This window comes from Parasteatoda tepidariorum, chromosome X2 (assembly GCF_043381705.1).
Source record: "Parasteatoda tepidariorum isolate YZ-2023 chromosome X2, CAS_Ptep_4.0, whole genome shotgun sequence".
In the NCBI taxonomy this organism is placed as follows: Eukaryota; Metazoa; Arthropoda; class Arachnida; order Araneae; family Theridiidae; genus Parasteatoda; species Parasteatoda tepidariorum.
This window is the reverse complement of record NC_092215.1, coordinates 21793612-21803689: the sequence shown is the minus strand read 5'-3', so window position 1 is coordinate 21803689 and position 10078 is coordinate 21793612. Positions and strand designations below refer to the sequence as shown.

The 10078-nt window shown below is 32.1% G+C and overlaps 1 protein-coding gene across 1 annotated transcript in view; it reads left to right on the top strand.

Moving 5' to 3' along the window:
* Nucleotides 1-8226: 8226 nt before the first annotated feature.
* The window catches only part of LOC107440366 (allatostatin-A receptor-like), a 187712-nt gene continuing 185860 nt past the window's right edge, over nucleotides 8227-10078 (top strand). Inside the window, exon 1 of the mRNA XM_071188286.1 lies at nucleotides 8227-8263. The gene's annotated coding sequence lies outside the window, so the exon portion shown is untranslated. The remainder of the gene's footprint in view (nucleotides 8264-10078) is intronic.

The window sequence follows — 10078 nt, the reverse complement described above, 5'->3', positions numbered from 1 at the left end:
ATGAACAAGAAGAAACAGAAGCACAGCCCGTTCCTTCTTTCAACACAGCATTGAGAAGTTTGCTAATAGTGAAAGACTATTTTCTATCATACAAAGACCAGGAAAAAAATTTGCAAAAGATTTCAGTCCTGGAAGATGAGGCATTTACTTTGAACTCAATGTCTAAAAAACAATCTACTATTACGCACTATTTTGCACCTAAATTACATGATTCTTAACAAAAATTGTAAAAGTGATCTTGAACTGGTATGTTTTTTTCTTTAAATACTAATATTCTTTTCGTAAAATATAGATTTTAATAGTACCTTTTGAAAGAGTCATCTTTACTACCTTTCGTTTGTTTTATTTTCCAATTATTATTATATGATTTTTTGCTATCTAAGTATTTCCCGTATTTTACGTTTTCCCGGATTTTACGTTTTTTTACCCAGTCCCCTGAGAAACGTGAAATCGGGGTTTCACTGTACTACCTATTGATATGAAAAGAAAATGACAGTTGCAGAGACTGTTTGAACTAGTTTTTCGAAGGGCGTTAACTGAACTATTTGAAGCCAACAGATTTTTTAAAAAAATATTCGAACTTACGAACTTATTCATTGGTCTATAGAACCTTATATGAGACACGGTGACTCAGAAGAAAGAGCGTTTTCCTCCAAATGAGGTGAAGCGGGTTCGAATCCCAGCTGTGGCTGGTTGATGCGAATTCTACTCCGGGCCAAATCGAGCACAGAGCTGACGTAAAATATCCTTAGTGGTAGTTTCTTAAAAAAAGTCCTCTAAGAAGGCTAGTTGTCCCAATGTTTGATCAAGGAGTTCTCTTGTCTTCTAGGGTAAGTTTCAAACTTACAAAGCTACGGAGCTGAACTTTGATGATCGTAACTCAGAATTAGGTCAGAGTTGGTTAAAAAGTGAAATACATACCTTACACAGGACAGGGATGCACAGGCGTCTAAAAATGTAAAATGAGGTTGAAATTAAATTGAGTTTTATTTATTTATTATCACTGTAATTATTCAATCATAACTAGCACTATGACTTACATTTCAAATCATTCACGTTTAAAGCAAAAGCATTCGTTGCATTTTTTTCCGAGAGTAAACTAAAAAAAAGTTGCTAAACTTAATACCTTTTAATATAATTTTGAGTTTCATTAATCACAGAGTTTTGAATTTTATGTCACCCGTTGCATCTCTGCCTCATATTAAGTAACTATAACTGTTAAAGTCCGCAGTGAACTGATCATAAAGACACGGTTCCCGGCAGGTCACCGAAGTCAAGCATCGCTGGCTGAGGCTAGTGTGCGGGTGGGTAACCACTTAGATTAGTCTGCGAAGGGACCGAGGGTGTGCGGTATTGGTCCTCGTTAAACTGTTCTACCGTAAAGTGCACAACTTCGCGTGCAGTTCGTCGGACTACCGAAGCGGGGTTGCCATCCCCTCTGCGGAGGATCAAAATTGTGATTGAATGTCTTCGGATCATCCTCAGGGATGTTTTCCAGACCGTCACCAATAGCCCATTGTGCAGCTCTAGTGTGACGTGCATGAACTACTACTACTACTACTACTATAACTGTTGAAACTTCCTGTGTTTGGTGGCGGAGGAATTTCCTTCAATTTTAATTTATTAAAATATTAACCCGTTTTGTCCCGAATTTATATATCTAAATGATACAAAAAGTGGTTTTATGGAAAAAGTGGTAAAATATATTATGGAAATTAATTGGTTTTTCTACTGTTAGGGCATTCAAAAAGTCATTGATAGATCAAAAAGTACTTGATCCTTATAATTCTAGATCCAATCGGAAATAATTAAATCATTCTGGTATCTTAGAATATTTTAATTCACCCAGATAAATGAAAATGCTGAAAAAAGTTTCCCATCACAATGAATGTCTTTGAAAAAAGGAACTGTCCTAAATATATGACGCTGGGCGTTAACCGGTTAATGCATTACCTTTGTTACCACCAAGAAAAATATTTACTGAAGCTACGAAAAATAAGTAGAAGTAGTCTATGCATTCCACCCCCACCTCGCCGATGTCATGGGTGACTAAAAAAGAAAAAGTGGTGACTAGTAAAGTGCAAATTTATTAAAATGAACATATTTTCAAGCATTGTATTTTCAGTTTATTAATGAAAGTGAACGTAAAGAAAGTTTTCTTTCTGAATATGAAAAATTTGCAATGTAAGTGATGGTGGTAGTTAAGATTCAATAATTAAATAGATTTTAAAAGTAAAAAAAAAAAAAAAAAAAAAAAAAAAAAAAAAANAAAAAAAAAAAAAAAAAAAAAAAACGATAAGAATTGAATTTTTATCACTTCTTACATTTTCGTTCACCGTAGCATCCCTGCCACCCTCCAAAAAATCAAAGATGCCAAATGCTCCGGACACCCCAAAATAATTAAAAAAACGGTAAATAACTACAAAGTAAATTTTGCAAATATTTGACTATTTTTGCTAGCTTTTTAAAAGGTATCGCATGACGTAAGTACTATAAAGTGGTGAATTATGTAAGCCTACGAATTATTTAGAAATAGTGGTGGATAAAAATCTACTAAATTGAATTTATTAAACCAAGACTTACAATTGATAAACTACCACTTTAAAATATATATTTGCTGTCCGGAGCAAGTTGGCATCTCTGAAAAATATGGGTTGAAAAAAAAATTAAAAATTCAAATTATTTCTCTTGCTTAGCCTTTTCGAAACGGGAGAGTCAAATATGCATTATCAGGGTAGCAAAAAGCAGGGTAAAAAAGATAAAACTGGTAGCTAAACTATTTTTATAGCAGCTCATTTGTGGGGGGGGGGAATGATAGTTTGCTTTATTTAATTCACCACTACTTAGATCGAATAAAAATTGTATAGTTACACTCTTAACAGGCATGGATTAGATGTGTTAGATTTAAAGTGGAAGCAAAAATAAATCAGTCAAATTAACTCTGCCCAAACTTAAGCTACCGCTTTTCATTTTTTACCATACTGATTCCTTACGAATATACACTGAGTGGCCAAATTATTATGACCACCTCAGAGTTTTATGCAAATGAGTTATTGCGTCACAGCGTTGCCGCTACAGGGCAAGATAACCATAACACGGGAATGCTGGACAAGTGAGTCATCAATTATACTGTGTTGCTTGCTCAGATATGGGAAAGAAAAGTGATTTAACTGAATTTCAACGTGGAATGATTGTGGGTGCGAGATGTGTCGGAACGAGCATCAGCAAAACGGCTGCACTTGTGAAGTGTTTTAGAGCAGCAGTTGTTAATGTGTACAAAGAATAGACAATCAAGCAAAAAACCGGATCTCAACGTCAGACTTGTGGTCGTCACAGGGTACTGAATGCTCGATCAGAGAGAAGGCTGGCCAGGGTTGTGCAGCGCAACAGGAGAGCAACAGTGCGACAAATTGCAAGTGATCTTAATCAAGGATCAACTGTGAGCGTCTCTGAACGTACTGTTCGACGCACATTGCGCCGTATAGGGTATGGAAGCAGACGACTGAAGGGGTGGTCATAATAATTTGGACACTCAGTGTATTTATGGCTCACCCGTGTCGAAAGGGTTAAATATTTTGGTGATTCATTCTATTTGGGCTGCAAAGTTACATCGATACAAAAAGAAATAAAAAACGGGGTTATTTTACTTTTGTAACCATTCATCGGACTTTCATTCCAAAAAGAGCCATGACAATATCTAAACAAACGTCAAATATTCTGTATAACTGTTGAATTTAATCATGACGCAACACACTTATTTCGGCGCAAAAGCAAATATCTTTTGAATAATTCATTAAAATAAAAGTTATATTCTTTTGGATTAAAAAATAATTTGCAATAAGATGACGTTCGTATAATACAAAACAATATCATTATTTATCAAAATTTTGGGAGCTGTACACCATAACAAATTTTTCACATTTTGAATTTTCATTTTATTTTAAAATTGAATTAATTTTTTTTGCTATTTAAGGGATAAAAAAGTATTTTCAAATATTTTTTTTAAAAAGTAATAATTTCTGAGAAGTTTACGGAAAAACCAAATGATTTTCTTTCAAATAATTAAGTTTTTTTTTCTTTTTTTAATTTTATTACCGTCGTTGAACAGCCGTCATTCACAGCTACCGAAGTTCCACTTCGTAGTTTAATTTTGAACTCAATCTGGAAGACAAGGAAACTATAGGATCCAGTATTAGCAGAGATGCCAACTGTTTCGGACACGCCGAAATAATTTTGAAAACGGCAAATGACTGCAAACGAAAATTTACAAATATTTGACTAATTTTGCTTACTTTTTAACAGGTTTAACATAATTTACTATGATAAAGTGGAGAACAGATGAACCTACGAATTATTTAGAAACAGTGGTAGATAACAATCTAATAAATTGAATTTATTAAACAAAGAATCACAATTAATAAACTACCACTCGATAATATTTATTCGCTGTCCGAAGCAAGCTGGCATCTCTGTATTAGGAGAAATTTTGCCTTCGTGGAGAACTTTTCGATGGAACTAAACAGGATTTGCGTTACATGGAGAGAAAAACCACGAAAACCTCTCACGGTTTGTCTGAAGGTAAGGGGACTCTAAACCATGATCTGTTTACTACTGAGGATACTTTACGTCAGCACTGTTGTCGATGCGAGACGGTGCAGAATTCATATCGACCAGCTATAGCTGGGATTCGAACCTGGTTCACCTCATTGGGAGGTAAACGCCACGGCAATAATTTCGTTACAAATATGTAGTACTACAGGTTCTAAGCTATTCTAATCACCCCATTAGTCAAATTATTGTCAAGTTAAAAATCCTCGCCCTTGTTTTCGTGAAGTTTTAAAAATAAAGCATAGCATATACTTCTATTTAAAATTTTAATTTCAAAATCTTGATGAATACTCTTCATTGCTAACCTTGTCACAAAATCGTTAATTACTCCTATTATATTCTCGAGATATATCGAGTTTGTATAGATTACAATTAATTATCATCCAGAGAAAACTTGAGATTTCCCGAAATTAAGATAAAATTAGTTTTATCTCAATTTCACACTTCGGAAGAAAATATTCTTTTTTAATTAGCAGCTTGCGGAGTTTTGCTTCCTCAAGTATGTAAAATATATTGTTAAAATACTTCAAAGTAAGTAAACATTTTGAAATACAAATACTTATCGAGTTGAAGGAAACTTCTAACAATTTATTATCTATGAAAGAAAATTAAAATGTATTTGTACTTTAATTATTTAATAGACTATGTCAATCCTCGTCCATTTTTAAAAAAGAAATCCGGCAGATTAATAAAAAAAACTTACATCAAGATGTTTCTTCTTTTTTTCAAAAAAAAGATCAATAATTGTCACAAACTTTAAAAAAATACAATGGATGAGAGGAAAATGATACAACTATAAATATTGGCTTATTGATCAATGAAAAAACGCAGTTTTAACAACTGACTGGATAATTGACAGCATTTTATGAAAATATTTTATGATATTTTATGAAATTTTTCTTCGTTAAAACGTATGTTTTGTTCCATTTAAAAGAAAAAAGAGTTCAGATGAGAAGAAAAATGGGAAAAAAAGAGAAAAAGAAAAACTGATAGTGAAACTAGAGCAACGTCATTCGCATTCTAGAGCTTACGTCAACGTCATTCTAGAGCTTATTTCATTCGTTTTCCAAACGAATGATGTAAGCTCTTACCATTCTTAATCATAAACCATTCCTCACTATTTGGTTTTTCTTGAGTAAGGAAGAGTTCTAAAATACATCCTATAATTGTTTAAAAAAAACTATGTTGGTGCTGTTGTTGTTTTTGTCGTCAGCCATTAAGGCTGAGGGGGGGGGGCGAGTATTGTTGTTCTCCTGCGGCTCCATCTGTGGCCAAGAATTCAACTTCTGCCACACCCAGGAGTCACACCCGTTTATAGGGCGGACCCATTCATGCTTCCGTTTATTCGTCCTCAGATCAATATTTTGACATGAGAACGATAAATCTCCATTTCAGTACACCCAGAAGTATTGATTTGTTATGGGAACATGGAGAACTTTGTGACCTAGCAGATTTAACGTACACCGGTCACCATTTACTACACGGCTAGTCTTCGGCCGGCTGGATTTGAACCCTCGTTCTCACAAGCGTCAGTCCAGCGCCCTTCCAATTAGCCTATCCCGGCTTAAAAAAAAAATAGGTAGTGGGGACTACTAGGTAGGACTAGGTAACTTAAGGTGAACGGCAACGTGTTAAGAGGACGCCATATCGGGGGAGAAATTCTTGCTCGCGAATTCTCTCCTCCATAACTTCTCCCCTTTGCAACTAATCTAAAATTTAAAGCATAGAAAAAGTGAGTTCAGACAAACCTAGAGTAAGACCATGAAGTTTCAATTGCTGGGGAAAAAAATTCAAAATATGAAAATGAAAACAAAATATTGGAAGAGAACTTCTCCATTGTGTAATCTCAAGTTATTCCCTCATAATTTATTTTCATTTAAATATTTTTCAATATTGGAAACTTCATGGCTTTTTCTAGGTTTGTGGGAACTCACTTTTTCCAAACTTTAAATTTTAAATTACTTATGGAGATAAAAGAGATATTCCGGTGAAAAATTTCTCCCGTGGTATGGCGTCCCATACAAAACAAATCACGTGCTTTTGAAGCTGTTTTGAGGTTGACCGATGTAAAAAATACTCCTGCTGTACAAAATTAGGTTTTCTTTCGGTTATGCACCAAATATAATCTCATTGATAAACCTCAATTTAAACCTTATTTACACTTTACAAAATCAACCTCATGTATAACTAAGTAATAATTTCAGTTTAGATCGGGTGAAATTATTCACACCTCAAATATACGTATTTGATTGATATACGTATTCTACTGAAAGTGTAGAAAGAATAATCCGAACACCCCAAAAACAACCTCCCTAATTTGGTTACTCTAAAGTAGATTTCCCTCAATTTCAAAACAACCTCAAATGCGAATAAGCAGTTTCGAACACCCTCATTATACAGCTTTGAAGTTGATCTTTTAAGGTTGTTTTTGAAATCAATTTCGAATAAACCTCAAATCAACCTTGATACCTCGAAACTACCTCATATAAACCTGAAAAATACCTTAAGCTATTATAAGGGGTCCTCTTAAGGATAATGTGACAATTTATTAGGAAAATAATTGCGGAATCAAAACATGCGTACCCGAGTCAGGTACTGTACCTTGGACCGATCCAGTGAATGGTATGTGCAACATGTCTCTTCGCGATCAACTTCAATATTAATTTTAATGAAATATTCTAGAAAAAATTGCTAATTTTAAACTTTAATTTATTTTTTTATCACCACTTTTTACATTTATTTGTCATTCCTGTATTAGCATTTTAAATATAGATATGAAATACTTCGGACAATCCGTAGTTGTTGTTAGCTATGTATTTACACATTAAATAACTGTCTTGATTTTATTCTTTAAGGTAAAGGTGAATTTTAAATCGTCAGGCTTGAACTATTCGGAATTATTAATTCGCTATTAGTTATTTTTCTTTTTTTTTTTGAAGTACAGTAGAATTTTACAATTTCTAACGGATCTTTGCAATTTTCTCATGGTAAAATTTTAAAGGTTTAGTAAATTCTCGTTGAATTAATATTTAAAACACCCCTTTAACTTTTAGAGATCTTTTAGTGCAAAGTTTTCATTGAGATAGAATTTATTTACAAAATCACAAATGTATTAAACTGCTGAGGCCCGTCTCTCTTGTGCATTCTTTATACTTTTTTTTCTAAAATCAGCTGGATGCCCGGATTTGACAGCTAATTTGGTATTCATTTATAAAATTTTAATTTACAATTTTCTGTCATTAATTTTTATTCTTAAATGACTTAAAACATTAGTGTTCAGAATTCAGGTTAAAATCGAAAAATAGCTATACAGTGAAATAAAAGAAACAGTAAAAATAATTTTAGTGCTGTATCTAAATCAGTTTATGAAACATATCAAGACTTGAAATAAAGTTATAAAGCTACAAATGAATAATTAGATACAATAGAAAACGTAAATGAAACTCCTTTAATAACTTTTGAAATATAGTTAATTAATGAAAAATTCAATTTATTCAAGTGTTTTCTTATTTTAAGCCGAATTCTTCCCCTCTCTAAGAAATACTCCTAAGATTTAAAAGAATTGTGGGGCGCTGTTAGCGCGCATTTTATTGGACAAAGCACTTCGTAGATAGCTTCAGTTGCCGCCTGATAGCTGTTTTCTCCGCAACGATCTGTAAGTAGAGTTTGCTTTCAATATGATCTGCCAATAATTTAGCATTTAAAGTAAAGTTTAGTTTATAGGCTACAGAAATATAATGCATTCTTATAATATATTTTTTTATGTCTTTTTCATGTTTTTAAAAATTTCTTTGAAAGTTCTTGTTGAAGTTTGATTAGAAACAAAAATATTTAAACTCTAATATAACAAACAAGAAATGAAAGGAGAAAACTTTTTTTTCTAAAAAAATAATTCAAATTAGGCATTTTAAAAAATATAAATTATGAAGGCTTGTAACTTTATTCATCCCCATCGTAATAATATTAGTATCAAAAGGAAATCTGTTAAATTTTTCCATCAACTTTATCGTATGTAATAAGCATTTGAATAATAGCGCAAGTATGCTAACTTCCCGTCTTAACTTTTCGTTTTTTGCTATACATTTCAATCTGTCGTTGCAATAATTAATTGTGCAGAATTTGGTTGACGCAGGGCTTGAACTGTCTTAAAAAATTAAAAAGTGATAACAATATTTCAATAAAGTTTAAACTTATTTTTTTTAAGCTTACAATCTAATATTAAAAATGCAAAAATGATGATTTTATAGCTAGAGGGGTTTATTTGGACAAGTTAAGCATAGTGGTGAACATAAAATTATAAAAATAAATTTCATTTTTTAACTTTTGATACAGCTTTTGAAATTTTTTGAGTGCACTATGAATCCTGTTGTTGCCAACTATTTAAGAGACTTACCAAGAAACTACAGCAGAGATGTTAACTGCTACTGTTTCTACAAAATAAAATAAAAACTGTTAATAATTATAAACTAAATTTTACTGATTTTCAGCTAATTTTGCGAACTTTTTAAAACGCTCAACACGAAATAACTGTAAAAAAAGTGAAGTTTCATTCAAGCCTTTAAATTACTTAGAAGTATTGATAGGTAGAAACCGTCTAAAATGACTTTACTAAACCTAGAATCATTTATTCAAGCAATAATTTTGCTACCACTGGAAAATATTTGCACACAATCCGGAGCTTGTTGGCACCTCTGCAACAGAAACAAACTGTTGCTTTTTATAAGATATAGGAGTAGTGGTGAATAAAAACTTAACAACTGGGATTTACTTAACCAATAATCATACGCAAACTCATATATTTTGCTACCACTGAAAATATTTATATACAAAACGGAGCGATTTGTCATCTCATAGCATTCTATTGGAAGTATTAATAGGTATTTTAATTGTTAATGAAATATAAAAGCTAAAAATGAAATTGATGCTCTGATCAGATAATTACTCTTAAAAAGAGAGGAAAAAAAAACTAAAATAGAAATTAAAAAAATTTTAGTTTTACGTTTTTCGGGTAAGATGAAATATCTATGAGTACCACTTTTTTATTATAACACTTCTATGTAAATGTGAAATTCATTTTAAAGATTTTTTTGTTAATGTTTCTTGGTAGTTACAAATAATTCACTTCCACTAAAAATAGAACTAGAATAGTTTTCTTTAGTAAAATTGATCAAAGGGAACAACGGAAATAATCTTCACTTATAAGAAATTAGCTTTTTAGCTGATTGAAATACTTTTTAATCGTTTACATGCCGCTCTCAAATTTCGTAACAATAAGAAAAGCGATTTAATCCAAAAAGCTGTAGTACGCTTCAGATTAAAATAAGTATAGCTATAATTTATTTACCTACTAGTTTGGTTTAAAGATAAAATAACAGCGAGTTTTCAAAATCAAACTTAGATTTAAATATTTTTTTATCGTTTACCTGCCGGACTCTTATTTTGCACTAATGAAAAAATGGCTTTACGATCC